Genomic DNA, 14,782 nt, shown 5'->3' with positions numbered 1-14,782 from the left:
CTCACACACGTGAGCTTATGTCACAGCGATGTCTGTCTGTCTCTCGGTCCGATATCTCAAAAACGGCTTAGAGATCAGAATTAAATGCGGTATATAGATTCAATTAGCAAATGGCAAGAACTGATTAGTTTTTGGTGGGTGTGGCTTGCATACTTTTTACTCTTTGCATAATTAATGATTTTAGTAAAAACTGATATACATTGAGAACGACTGCACACAATTTGATGAGATTTGCTACAAATGTTGATCACATCAAGCTATATCAGGTGTGAAAGGTATTAAGGGTTCTCAAGTAAGTTAATGCATGGGTGTTTGTACCCATCAAGCCCAAAAGTAAGAAAATGATCAGTTATCTTTAAAAACCACGCGATTTGATTGATATTTGGCCTAATTATTGGAATTATTAAATTATTTAAAATTAATGTCTGCCTAAATCTTGACGAGTTGAGTCACGTGACCAAATCTGATATTTTCCCGCCAAAATGTATGTCTTTATTAATTTTAATATTCCAACCGTAACCCGTTAAATTTTCTTGATTTTCTCTGCACTTTTGGAAACAACATCTATTATATTCTTTCAAAAATACATGGCACTCATGAAACTCTATCTATACTTCTTTCTGATATTCAAAATATTCATGTAAACGTCAAAATATTGTATTTGTTGTTTTTTGTGAAGAAATGTTATTCAAAATTCAATAATTTTGCATCTGCCACTAGTTCTTACACAAATTCCTATCCCATTTTACATTAAATGGTCATAATATTTTAAATATTTTGATGTTTAACGGTTGGAATATTCAGTTATTTGCAATATACAATTTTGGCGGGAAATAATAGATAATGGTCACGTGATATGACTTAGGTAATATATTATGATAAATTTCAACTTAATCAAATGCAAAACATATTTTTGGCAATTTTCACAATTTTCTGACCAGGTCTGATCAAGAAGTATGTTCAAACTGATTTTACATGTATGTAAGCCTATGCCCATGCATTAACATACCTGAGTTGACATTAAAGATAATTCCTAATTGAACTTTCCTAATTATATATATATATCTGAATTTACTTGACCAAAGATGACGAAACTTGCTTTGTATATTGAAGATACCATTAGATAATTTTATTGAAAGTCATTAAGCATTTTCATTTCAGGCAATTCCTAATTTGCATATTTAATGAACTTTTCTAATAAGGGATATATTGCTCGATTGACTCGACCAAAAATGACGAAATTTGCTATATACATTGAAGATACTTTGATAAAACATCCCAAGTCCTTAATCATTTCATTTTAGCCAATTTATAATTTGCATATCTAATGAGCTTTCACAGTTTGGTATATATAGCTTGATGAACTTGGCCAAAGGCAATTGCACTTGCTCTATTACGTTGTGATACAATGAGAGCAGTCAAAGAAATTAAGTATTTATTTCAGCTAATTACATTTTGTATTCTTGATGACCTTTATGATTAATCTATGGTTAATATTGTTCACTTTCAATGAAGCATTTTCAGTTCATATCTGGTTTTTTGAGTGCGACACCCGTTTATTATTTAGGGAGCTGTCATTATTTACTGCCTGGGGGTCTGAGGAATGTGAGGGGGTCAATCAAAAAATTGAAAGCTACAAAGGGGGTGTTGCTCAAAATGTGGAGAGAAAGAAGGGGAGTTACTCAAATTTTGGACACCCCCCTCTCGCACGCTCCTCCTTGGGGTGTTCTAACAGTTTTGCTTTAAAGACATAAAATTGAAAAACACCTCTCATATTGCACCAGACTGCACCATTTCACACATCAATTTCTTATTTTTTCATGCAAGAAAGGGTATAACCTCCTCTGACTCTTTCCCCTTCAGTACTTTCAAATTCTGCCCAGTCTTATATCTTGGTGAAAATCCTGTCATGATACCCATACAAAGTAAACAATACTTTATGGTTGGATACTGGTTATAGCGTGAGCTTTTACATCTACATTTTTTGTGACTTTGAATTTCATTTCACCAGTTCAACCGTCATGAGATAACCGATGATAATCTAGCAGGTTACACCAGGATATGAAAGGTCTTTACTATCGCTGTATTTTTGTAAATTTCGCAATTATATATCTTGATATTTAACTTTTCTAAATGGGGGGAGGTAAGTCAAAATTTCTGTGTTAGAGAGGGAATTACTCTAATTCATCATGGTCGGCGGGGGGGGGGGGTACTCGAAATTTCAGAATTTCCGATGGAATTCCTCCTACCCCCAGGCCGTAAAAAATGACGGCTTCCTTAGCCTGTTAAAAAAGTGTATTCGTAGGCCAAATCAGCGAGCAGTGATATTTCTATACGTGTCCTTCAGTTAGCACATTGACACGAACCAACTTTACTTTTCAAATAAAACCATGAAAATAATGCATAAAATTTGTAGCTGTGTAATAAACCGATCTCAAAATATCCTGATTTTTCCAAGAGTTTGCTTTGAATAAGACCCGTTAAAGACAGGAAAAGTGTATAACACTGTCATAAGTGTCGAAAGTGGCATGTAATTTTTTTTATTAACGACAACATCGCCGAAACATGAAGATGTTCGTTTGTTTCAAATATCAACTCAATAAGTAAAGCGTATAGGCACACTCAGCTAGAACTAAAACTGCTCCAGGACAATATTTGAATGTACTTTTGTCCTGTCAGAGTGTGTGTGCTCTCCTGGCTTTCGTTTTACCGGTTGCTGCTTCATTTCAAACAAACAATCATTTTTATATTTCAGCCATGTTGTTTATTATTATTCCATCTAGTCTAAAAGACCTGTTTCATAGTACAAAACTGGACATGGAAATGGGCCTACAGGTGATTCTACCCATGATTTTGTATCATTGTAAATGACTACACATTAATGATTAAATGACGTGCTTGTGCTATTTGTACACACAGACGCTCGTTAGCCGGGGTAGTCTTCTAACTCGATCGATTTTCTGCTCGATCTATCGATCCCGTAGTCGATATGCCCGTTATAGGTTGCAGTGGTGGGCTTATCGTCTACGGGATAGATAGATCAAGCAGAAAATCGATCGATTTAGCAGTCTACCCAGCTAACGAGCTCCTGTGTTTGTACATTGCCTGGGATATAGCATATCCACAGGCCAAATGAACTTGTAACCTATTCATTGGTACTCCGCCACCATAGACCCAACCCATTTTTATTTGCGTTTAGGCTATCGTTCTAAAAATTGAAAATAAAAATTCAAAGTAAAATGAAAGTAAAAGTAAATTCATAGTAAAATGAAAATTAAAGAAAATTCAAAGTAACATGAAAAGGAAATGAAATGTATTTCAACTATGGCCGACAGTTGTCATAGTAGACCAGCATCCTTTTCGGTTCCCATAGAGTAACATGCAGTCTAATGATAATCCTCGGCCGTCGTGTCATAAGCAAAAACTCTCAAAAAGAAAAATCAAAATTTGGCGATGGCCGAGGATTGTCATAGTATACCAGCATGCTTTTCCGGGAAGGAGATTCACAATGGCGGCGGATACCGTTAACCGTTGAGATAAGACTCGGCTCTCGGCCTAAGCGGAGAACCATTTGATTTCGGTGGGGGGGGGGGATATGGAGGATTTTGAGAAAAAAAATTGTCACCAGGTGAGATAGAAGAAAAAAAATTGTCATAACAGACAGAAGAGAAAAAATTGTCACAATGCACCAGAAATTAGCAAAATTTGGAAACCTTGTTCTCAGGCGGCGCAAATGTTTTTACCACAAGCAATTCTTATGTTTTTTTCCTAGCACTAATGATATAAGCTTGCACTACATAGGTCTACTCTACACCTCAGTACACTCAATGTTTTCCTTCCCTTTTCCGACCACAGAAATCATATTTCAGGATTTCTGTTGCAATATCTCAATGGCATAGGCACTATCTAAAGGGGACTATTTGACTTCTGTAGATTGTGACAATTAAAAGACAAGACAGGCGTCAATAAACTAGTGTTAAAACCAATAAATTATTTTGTCAGTATAAATATGTTAGAAAGATGTACCTTGACAATGAAAAATTGAGGAACGACAAATATAATGAAATACAATGTGTGAGCCTTGTTTCTCTGACCACAAAAGATAACATCTTCCCTGAGAACTTACATCGATGCCTTAATTATAATATGACAACACACACCGGATCTCTCACTATAGAGTCCGTCAATAGTGGCAAACTCTCTCAATAACTAATCTGGCTTCTCCTCTTTGAGGACGAAGATGAATCAATAATCACACAACCAAGCGGAGGGGATACAAAACAACAGAGCGACTTATGAAGGAACCCCATTTTTGATTCTTAAACACCGTTAAGACGAATCATCAATCAACAAACCGGTTTACCGGGGACTGAGATCACATGACCAGGGTAAAAGCACTATCGATTCACCGGTGTCTCGCCATGTATTCGGAGGAATATGAGGGGAAGGGGGTCACTAAAAAAATGAAAACTTCAGGGGGCATTACTCAAAATGTGGAGAGGAAGAAGGGGGGGCCGGGTTACTCAATTTTTTGTGCGAAATAAATTGAAACATCTCAGATTGCACCATTGCACACATCCATTTCTCAACATTTTCAATGCGAGAGGGGGCACCCCCTCTCGGGCTCTCCCCCTTTTGTCTTCTAACAGTTTTACTGGTAAAAGACAAATGAAAATACCTCTTGGATTGCACTTCACTGCATCGTGGCGCTCATCAATTTATAAAAATGTTCACAGTATCAAGGGCAAAACTGAACTGTTGTGAATTCATCCTTTATTATCACAGAAACATGTTTTAATTTACCTCCGTTCAATGACCATTTTGACAGTTAAACATATCATATTCAGGCTTTTCATTAGAAGCTGGCAGCTGGAGAAATGACACAAGAAGGTCACAGATTTTCCGTTCCTTCATATTCATTTGTCTTCAGTGTCTGGCAAACAGAACTGTTTTTCACAAATTGTATTGTCATTGATTGGTTGTTGAATATTGTGACTCAAACACTGATCGTGAAAAAAAATGTAAAAAATATCAGTGTTCAATGTCGACGTCATTTTCAAACAGTTTTACCGATTTCAAAATAAACTGAAACTCCTCTCAGATTGCACCATTAAACATATCAATGTCTCAAAATTTCCAGTACGAGAGGGGAAACCCCCCTCTCGTGCTCTCCCCCTTGGGGTATTCTAACAGTTTCACTTAGTAAAAACATTAAAAAACACCTCTCAGATTGCACCAGACTGCACTATAGCACACATCAGTATCTAAAAAAAATTCCATGAAAGATAGGGGAAAGCCCCTGTGACACTTTCCCGCTAAGCCTCTCGCGTGTTCTCCCCCTGTACTTTTAATACCCATCCAAATTAAACAATATACTATATGGTTAGATACTGCGTGATCTTTTATATCTTTATTTTATTGTGACTTTGAATTTCATTTTGATTTGTTCACCTGTTTTGACCGTCATGAGCTAACTGATGATAGTCTAGCAGGGCACATCAGGATTTGAAAGGTCTTTACTGTTGCTGTATTTTGTAAATTCTACAATTACATGTATTGGTATTTAACTTTTCTAAGTGGGGGGATCAGTCAAAATTTCAGAGTTACAGAAGGAGGTTACTCAAATTCATCATGGTTGGCAAGGGGGGCGGTCACTCGAAATTTCGGAGTTTCAGGCCGTAAATAATGACGACTTCCTTGTATACAACGCATTATAAAACTTGATGACCAATAAAAAAAAAATTTGCACTGCTACTCCATTTGAAAAAAAATTGATGCAGGTCTGACAGCAAAAAAAATTGCTCCAATACTCACTTCCTCCATACCCCTCCCCCCCGAAATCAAATGGTTCTCCCTTAACCTAGTACAGTAATAGGTTTTGACCTCGACTGTTGAAAGCGTCCGTACCTACGCATGTATACCAGTATTAGTCTGGTGGCTTAACAAAAATATCGTTACACGGATGACAAAAGTGACAAATTTGCTACAGATATTCGCATATATGTGTAAATCAAAATTAGCTATTGCTCCAAAAATTTGGGCCACCGGAAAGGCTTGATGACGTCATAATTCAAAATGGCCGCCATCATATTGCTTAAAAATGTTAACATGCGGCTAATTCAGGCAGTTTTCAATATATATTTTTTAAATAAACCGACACAAACATCCAAATTACAAATACACATAAAATTAACGCAAATCAATTATTATGATGACGTCACAAATCCAAAATGGCCGACCAAATTCAAAATGTCACCCATAATATCGTCTGATAATGTGCAAATACTGTTAATTAAGCTTGTTTCCAGCATTTCAGTGCCTGAACTGAAATTAACACCCCAAATTATAGATAATTTATGCAAATTGATTATTGTGATGACATCATAAAACCAAAATGGCAACCGAAAATAACAAAATGTCCTATTTGAAGTTCACTGTGCTTAGTACAATAGCCCATTTACGTGACAAAATGACAGTTTAAAGGTAATGTACAATTTGTCTTGATGATCCATAAACTCAAAATGAATGATTAATGTACCAAAACTTAGCCAATAAGCTAAACACAAGTGACAAACTATTATGAAATTATTGAATATTTAACAATGGCCTCTGTCTGAAAAACTGAATCGATATAAAGCAAATTAAGACAACTTTACGCATCCGGGTTCTACCTTTGAAAGTGTTACGATATAGTGAGTAGATCAAAAGTAGTGTGATTTCAGGATAACGAAAAACATGGCGAGAAAATGGTGAATATATCATGCCTTGACCCTGGTCATGTGACCTTGGCCCCCGAAAAAAGGCTTAATGTTTGTGATTTTTGTCTTTTGCTTCCCTTGTTTGAGAAGCCTTTTTCGTTTGTTGAATTTTCTGGTATTTTTATGTATCGATGTGTGGTGACAGACACATAGTTTTGTGCTACAGTAGTTCTCTTTTTGGAGGATGTGCTGGCCTAAAAAAGCCGTTTGGTCAGAGTTTTATGAACAAGGAGAAGACTTTTTTTGCCTCTTGAAGCTAGATTACCTAGCTTATTTGTAGCTTTCGTGAATTTTATGAAAAGCCTCTTTTCTTTTCGTTTTTGGTCTCGTTTTGCTGTTTTGAAACCAAAAACAAAAAACGCCAGGAAGAACGCAAGCAGAAATGGAAGGTTAAACAAAAATAAGAACTCAGAAAGATTCTCAGATTCATCAAAAATCTTGCAAATCAAACCTTACCAAATGTTGAAATCAAAGCATTAAGCAAAGGCTTGACATTTATTCCAACTCAGAAGTGCCTATCCAGAAAAAATGTCGCGTGAGATATCAACAAATTTATTCGCATCATAAGATTGTGCAGTATCGTGAGAAAGAAACAATAAATCATCAGCCATCTGTTCTAAGATAAGTCCATGCTCGACACTACTAACAGTGGAAAACCCAAAATTGTAAAACTGTCTCGAAGCAACTTAGATCGATAGAATAAATTCCATTCGCAACCAAAATCAGAAAGAACATAACTCAAGCAGAAAAGACTGCTCTGAACAATCTGTCTAAAAACAAACAAACACAATAAAACTCATCAATAAAGAAAAAAAGGCATAGCAATTGTGAAATACGACAAATGACATTAAAGAAAGTTATAGACAGCTGCGAAATGTACACTATTACTGTACATTAAGGCAACACTTGGCGACATTAACTATACGGTGGAAATTGTATATGAAATCATTTATCTGCGACAAGAAGATCATTGACGAGGTGATTTACAGTTTCCCCATTCCCATACGTAGAATAATTTGTTCACCACGATGGTATCTCCTGCCAAAATACACAAAACCCAAGGGGAAGGAACAATCATCATCCAACGTCTCAATAGAAATGGCTACTCGAGCCCAATAAACCAAATCTCGGAATTTCTAGACTTTGTCGTAGGCCCAATCGTACAAAGACGACTTACATATGACAGGGACAAAAACTTCATTAACTACATAGAATCAATAAAAATACAAGCAAACTCTATTCTGGTAACATTACAAGTGGTATCAATGTAGAAAAAACATGCCAAAAATGAAGCCATAAATGCAGCGATTGTAGTGTTGGACTCTGAAACAGTACTAGCCAACTGATACGATACAAAAACTCACCGACAACGTACATGACAGTTACTGTCGATTATTCTGAAAAGACAACATATTTTAATTCAACTTAGAAAAATACAAACAAATATATGGATATATGGAGAAAGTTGTATTAAATCAGGTCAAAGATTCGTATGGAAATTTAAAAGGTGGAATTTTCATGATTTACACAGACACCTAACATCAACTTCTAACATTCAGAACATTTGTCGAGGATGCAACACCCTGTACCCTACGTTAGGGAATTCATATTTGATCATTCTATCGACAAAATGTCATACCTTCACCTTGTGGTCTTCAAATGCCAGAGATGCAAGAGAGATGGCTCGACTGTAAAACCCACACAAAACCATGTGACGATATTTATCTGCCACAAACCTTCAAATGCTTCATTGAAGGTGAATTACTCAGATATGTTCGCACATGCAACAACAATATGGACTTAATAAAAAAGGTCAATTTCTCGACGCAAAAACTTCAACAAAGTGATTACAAAAAGAAAGACATACCCTGTATCAAAAAGAAGTTAATATAACAAAACGTCAGCCAACAAAAATAAGACTAATGATGAAACAAAAAACTTGTCAGCACAACCTCATCAAAACTAGCCTAATCAAATAATATGATAAGATACTGGAAAATAATGAAGGGCGATTAAACGCTGGCTATGGTTTTCCAGAAAACCTATAATAAAGTATAAAAGGAAGAATAACATAAAATATGTCCTCCTTCGAACAAAATTCAAACACAAGGGTGGTACAAATGGACGGTCTGAGCAACAACTCACGCAACAATCAGACCACAACATAATGATCTTAGCATCTCTCTTTGATAAACAATTGCTACCATCAAACTAAGCATGTTGGAATACAATACCATTCAAGTGACTGAAGATGGGACCTTACTTTGGCCCAAAACGCCGCTAGGAGGAATCACCAACATGAAACTTTTTTTCTGGGACCAAGGTCACATTACCAGGGTCAAAGCACTATCGATTCACTGGTTTCTCACCATGCTTCCCTTATCACGAAACCACATTGATCTACTCACTGTACCGTATCACAAACAAAGGTAGAACCAGTGTGTGAAGTTGCCTTCATTTCCTTTTAAATCGATTCGATTTTTTCAAACTCAGACCACAATCTCATAAGAGTTTGTTACTTGTGTAGAACGTATTGGCTAAGTTTTGGTACATTTCTTTTATTTTGACTTTATGGAATATTAATACAATTTGTACATTACTTTCAAACTATCATTTTGTCACGTAAATGGGTATTGTACTCATGAGCAGAGTGAACTTCATAATCGGCCATTTTGTAACTTTTGGTTGTTATTTTAGTTTTATGACGTCATCTCAATAATTAATTTGCATCAATTATATGTTTTGTCTGTAATTCGGGGTGTTAATTTCAGTTCAGGCGATAAAATGCTGAAAACAGGCTTAATTAACAGTGTTTTAATATTTTAGACAATATTACGGCAGACATATTGAATTTGGTCGGCCATTTTGGCTTTATGACGTCACCATAATAATTGATTTGCGTCCCTTTAATGTTTTATTTATAATTGAGGATTTTTGTGTCAGTTTATTCAAAAGAATATCGAAAAATGGCTGATGAATAAACCGTATTTTACCATTTTTAAACAATATAATGGCGGCCTTTATAAATTATGACGTCATCGAGCCTTTACGGTGGCCCAAATTTTGGAGCAATAGTCAATTTTGATCTACACATATATGTGAACCTCTGTAGCAAATTTGGCACTTTTGTTATCCGTGTAACGATCTTGCTGTTTTTTGTTGCTAAGCCACCTGACTATATGTATAAAAGTCTTATGCCATGGTTAGTCTTGTACCTAACCATAAGCGACAGTTTGATCACAGACCAATAGACAATTAGGTGAAAGTTAAATTATCTTGATTAACTAGAGCCATGCGCTCCATGCTGGCGCCTAATACCGATTACTTACCTCTCAGCTGTTGTTACAGAATTCAACACACTGCACGAAGTTGTGACGCATGTATCCGCGTCGCGACCAACTTTCAATCACATCAAGGTCACATCGACGAATACAAATGCCTATTCTCACGGAGAAGTAAACAGAGTCATGTGACATACACTCGTTAATTAATGGCACGTGTCGTTCTGCAGAGTTCTGTTCCATGCACGATCTATTTGTAGCATGAGACTTGTTCCGTTTCCTTATCCTGTAGTCCTGTAGTTCGGACGTTCATGTAACTGTGCTGTGACGTGCTCAATTGCAAGTTTCCGGGAATTGGTAAATACAACATGTTGATAATTATTAACAGAGCATCCGTGGACAGCGTTTTTATGGTCTGCAAACATGTCTATATGTAGCATGTCCAGTGCCAGAGTTACCTCTGCATGGCAAGGCTGTGTATTTAATTCTCGCTACGCCTTTCACTTTGCTTGAATAAACCTGAGTGGACGACTGGGAACTCAGTCTCCGATATTTTCTTGTTGTTCGTTTGTTGGTTTGTTGACGAATAGGGCCTAGGCCTACATACAAAGAGTTAAAGCCCCAACAATAGCTGCGAGTATGTACTAAACCGATCTCAAAATATCCTGTTTTCCAAGTTTCCTGTTTTCCTGTTTTCTTTGAATAAGACGCATTGAAGACTGGAAAATGTATATCACTGTTATAAGTGTCGAAAGTGGCATGTAAATTCAAACATTTTTAACATCATTTTAGATTCCCCGCCATTATAAAAAACTAATCATCTGGCAATCAAAATATAGATTACAACAACACAAAATGTTGACCATCGTGTGTTATGCGATCACGTGAATGGCATCATGCTTGTTTGTGATCACGATGTGTATATGCAGGATATACTGCATTTTTTGTACTTTTCCGTGGGGGCGTCATTTTTACCTCACGTGCTCACACACGTGAGCTTATGTCGCAGCGATGTCTGTCTGTCTCTCGGTCCGGTATCTCAAAAACGGCTTAGAGATCAGAATTAAATGCGGTATATAGATTCAATTAGCAAATGGCAAGAACTGATTAGTTTTTGGTGGGTGTGGCTTGCATACTTTTTACTCTTTGCATAATTAATGATTTTAGTAAAAACTGATATAGATTGAGAACGACTGCACACAATTTGATGAGATTTGCTACAAATGTTGATCACATCAAGCTATATCAGGCGTGAAAGGTATTAAGGGTTGACATTAAAGATAATTCCTAATTGAACTTTCCTAATTATATATATATATATCTGAATTTACTTGACCAAAGATGACGAAACTTGCTTTGTATATTGAAGATACCATGAGATAATTTTATTGAAAGTCATTAAGCATTTTCATTTCAGGCAATTCCTAATTTGCATATTTAATGAACTTTTCTAATAAGGGATACATTGCTCGATTGACTCGACCAAAAATGACGAAATTTGCTATATACATTGAAGATACTTTGATAAAACATCCCAAGTCCTTAATCATTTCATTTTAGCCAATTTATAATTTGCATATCTAATGAGCTTTCACAGTTTGGTATATATAGCTTGATGAACTTGGCCAAAGGCAATTGCACTTGCTCTATTACGTTGTGTTACAATGAGAGCAGTCAAAGAAATAAGTATTTATTTCAGCTAATTACATTTTGTATTCTTGATGACCTTTATGATTAATCTATGGTTAATATTGTTCACTTTCAATGAAGCATTTTCAGTTCATATCTGGTTTTTTGAGTGCGACACCCGTTTATTATTTAGGGAGCTGTCATTATTTACTGCCTGGGGGTCTGAGGAATGTGAGGGGGTCAATCAAAAAATTGAAAGCTACAAAGGGGGTGTTGCTCAAAATGTGGAGAGAAAGAAGGGAGTTACTCAAATTTTGGACACCCCCCTCTCGCACGCTCCTCCTTGGGGTGTTCTAACAGTTTTGCTTTAAAGACATAAATTGAAAAACACCTCTCATATTGCACCAGACTGCACCATTTCACACATCAATTTCTTAATTTTTTCATGCAAGAAAGGGTATAACCTCCTCTGACTCTTTCCCCTTCAGTACTTTCAAATTCTGCCCAGTCTTATATCTTGGTGAAAATCCTGTCATGATACCCATACAAAGTAAACAATACTTTATGGTTGGATACTGGTTATAGCGTGAGCTTTTACATCTACATTTTTTGTGACTTTGAATTTCATTTCACCAGTTCAACCGTCATGAGATAACCGATGATAATCTAGCAGGTTACACCAGGATATGAAAGGTCTTTACTATTGCTGTATTTTGTAAATTTCGCAATTATATATCTTGATATTAACTTTTCTAAATGGGGGGAGGTAAGTCAAAATTTCTGTGTTAGAGAGGGGAATTACTCTAATTCATCATGGTTGGCGGGGGGGGGGGGTACTCGAAATTTCAGAGTTTCCGATGGAATTCCTCCTACCCCCAGGCCGTAAAAATGACGGCTTCCTTAGCCTGTTAAAAAAGTGTATTCGTAGGCCAAATCAGCGAGCAGTGATATTTCTATACGTGTCCTTCAGTTAGCACATTGACACGAACCAACTTTACTTTTCAAATAAAACCATGCAAATAATGCATAAAATTTGTAGCTGTGTAATAAACCGATCTCAAAATATCCTGATTTTTCCAAGAGTTTGCTTTGAATAAGACCCGTTAAAGACAGGAAAAGTGTATAACACTGTCATAAGTGTCGAAAGTGGCATGTAATTTTTTTATTAACGACAACATCGCCGAAACATGAAGATGTTCGTTTGTTTCAAATATCAACTCAATAAGTAAAGCGTATAGGTACACTCAGCTAGAAGTAAAACTGCTCCAGGACAATATTTGAATGTACTTTTGTCCTGTCAGAGTGTGTGTGCTCTCCTGGCTTTCGTTTTACCGGTTGCTGCTTCATTTCAAACAAACAATCATTTTTATATTTTAGCCATGTTGTTTATTATTATTCCATCTAGTCTAAAAGACCTGTTTCATAGTACAAAACTGGACATGGAAATGGGCCTACAGGTGATTCTACCCATGATTTTGTATCATTGTAAATGACTACACATTAATGATTAAATGACGTGCTTGTGCTATTTGTACACACAGACGCTCGTTAGCCGGGGTAGTCTTCTAACTCGATCGATTTTCTGCTCGATCTATCGATCCCGTAGTCGATATGCCCGTTATAGGTTGCAGTGGTGGGCTTATCGTCTAAGGGATAGATAGATCAAGCAGAAAATCGATCGATTTAGCAGTCTACCCAGCTAACGAGCTCCTGTGTTTGTACATTGCCTGGGATATAGCATATCCACAGGCCAAATGAACTTGTAACCTATTCATTGGTACTCCACCACCTCAGACCCAACCCATTTTTATTTGCATGTAGGCTATCGTTCCTTATGTAGACCGCAGGCAATAAATGTCACATAACGATCTCCTTGAATTTTATTCTTTCTTTTCAGTGTATACTGAAAAAAACATTGTTACAAATTCTTGAAATAGGCTGATTGACTGCTCTTGACGACTGGTGTCGCTTGTACTTCTGTGCGTCTCGCTCCAGGGTTAATATAGTGCGATTATATGTCTTTCTGTGTTAGGCCAGCTTGTTTCGGAAATATGTTGACATAGGCTTTTGTGTTCGTCATGCGATTTCAGACATTTTTTGTCACAAACTTGCTGAAAAAATTATGGAATGGCAGGCAGTCTCTAACACGGAGAATTATACACAATCAAGTTATGCGTTTGTTTCAAGTGATATCGTACCGATTCAAGAATCAAAGCAAAAACCTCTTTTTCACCTCCATAATTTACACTAATATCTAACAATCTGCAAGCGTGCATGCTTCAAGTACATTTTTCAAAATTTGTAATCAAAGATTTTCAAAGCCTGCATAAAAGCTAAGCGGTAAAATCCTATTTCAAATACATTTGCCTATGACCCCCTCCCCATAACAACCTACGCGCGCGGGGACGTAAAACCGAGTTTAATTTACTTCTGCCTAATAGCATGCACGAATAATCGTAGGCGAAAGAAAATTTTGGAGGGGAAAATAAGCTGTTTGAGACTGCCCCCCATCAAGATTTGAAAAGTTTTCCCTCCCACTCACAACTTTACCCTCCTCACATTACAAAAACTCCCCAGTTTCCCTCCCCCCCAAGAGCTCAAAGGTGCTGTCAGAGTCTTCCCGCGACAAGAGTTCCCAACTGCATGTCATCAACACATGTGTTTGTACATCCTGCAAAGTGTACTGTCTTTCAGATTCGTCACGACTTGTGTCACGGTGAAAATCAAAGAAATTTTCAACCAACGTACGAGAAACGCCCTCCTTCCGGCGGACTGCGAGAATAAAATAAATGCCTTAAAAACGAAAATACCTTTTTACTCGAACAGCTTCGTTGGCTGCTATGCCCCTGCACCGGTCCACGTGTGTTTCTTTAGGCTTGTTTAGTAACAGTCTCTCCTACCACGTCTTTGCTATTTCCTGTTTGTTTGCGGTACTCTCGGCCTTGTAAGTTGCTCACTAAATGTGACCTTCTGTGTGAAGCCACTTTCATTGTGTACATGTTCGAAGATATTGCAATGTTTCAGCCTATAGTGACGCCTTTAACTGCTTTAAGGCAGCTATAGTGTGGAATAAGTTTCAGTGTAAGAATTGTAATATGTCTGTTTGATTTTGGG

The sequence above is a fragment of the Ptychodera flava genome, chromosome 8, assembly GCF_041260155.1.
Source record: "Ptychodera flava strain L36383 chromosome 8, AS_Pfla_20210202, whole genome shotgun sequence".
NCBI classification, from domain to species: domain Eukaryota; kingdom Metazoa; phylum Hemichordata; class Enteropneusta; family Ptychoderidae; genus Ptychodera; species Ptychodera flava.
The sequence above is the reverse complement of the archived record's forward strand: the minus strand, read 5'-3'. Positions refer to the sequence as shown.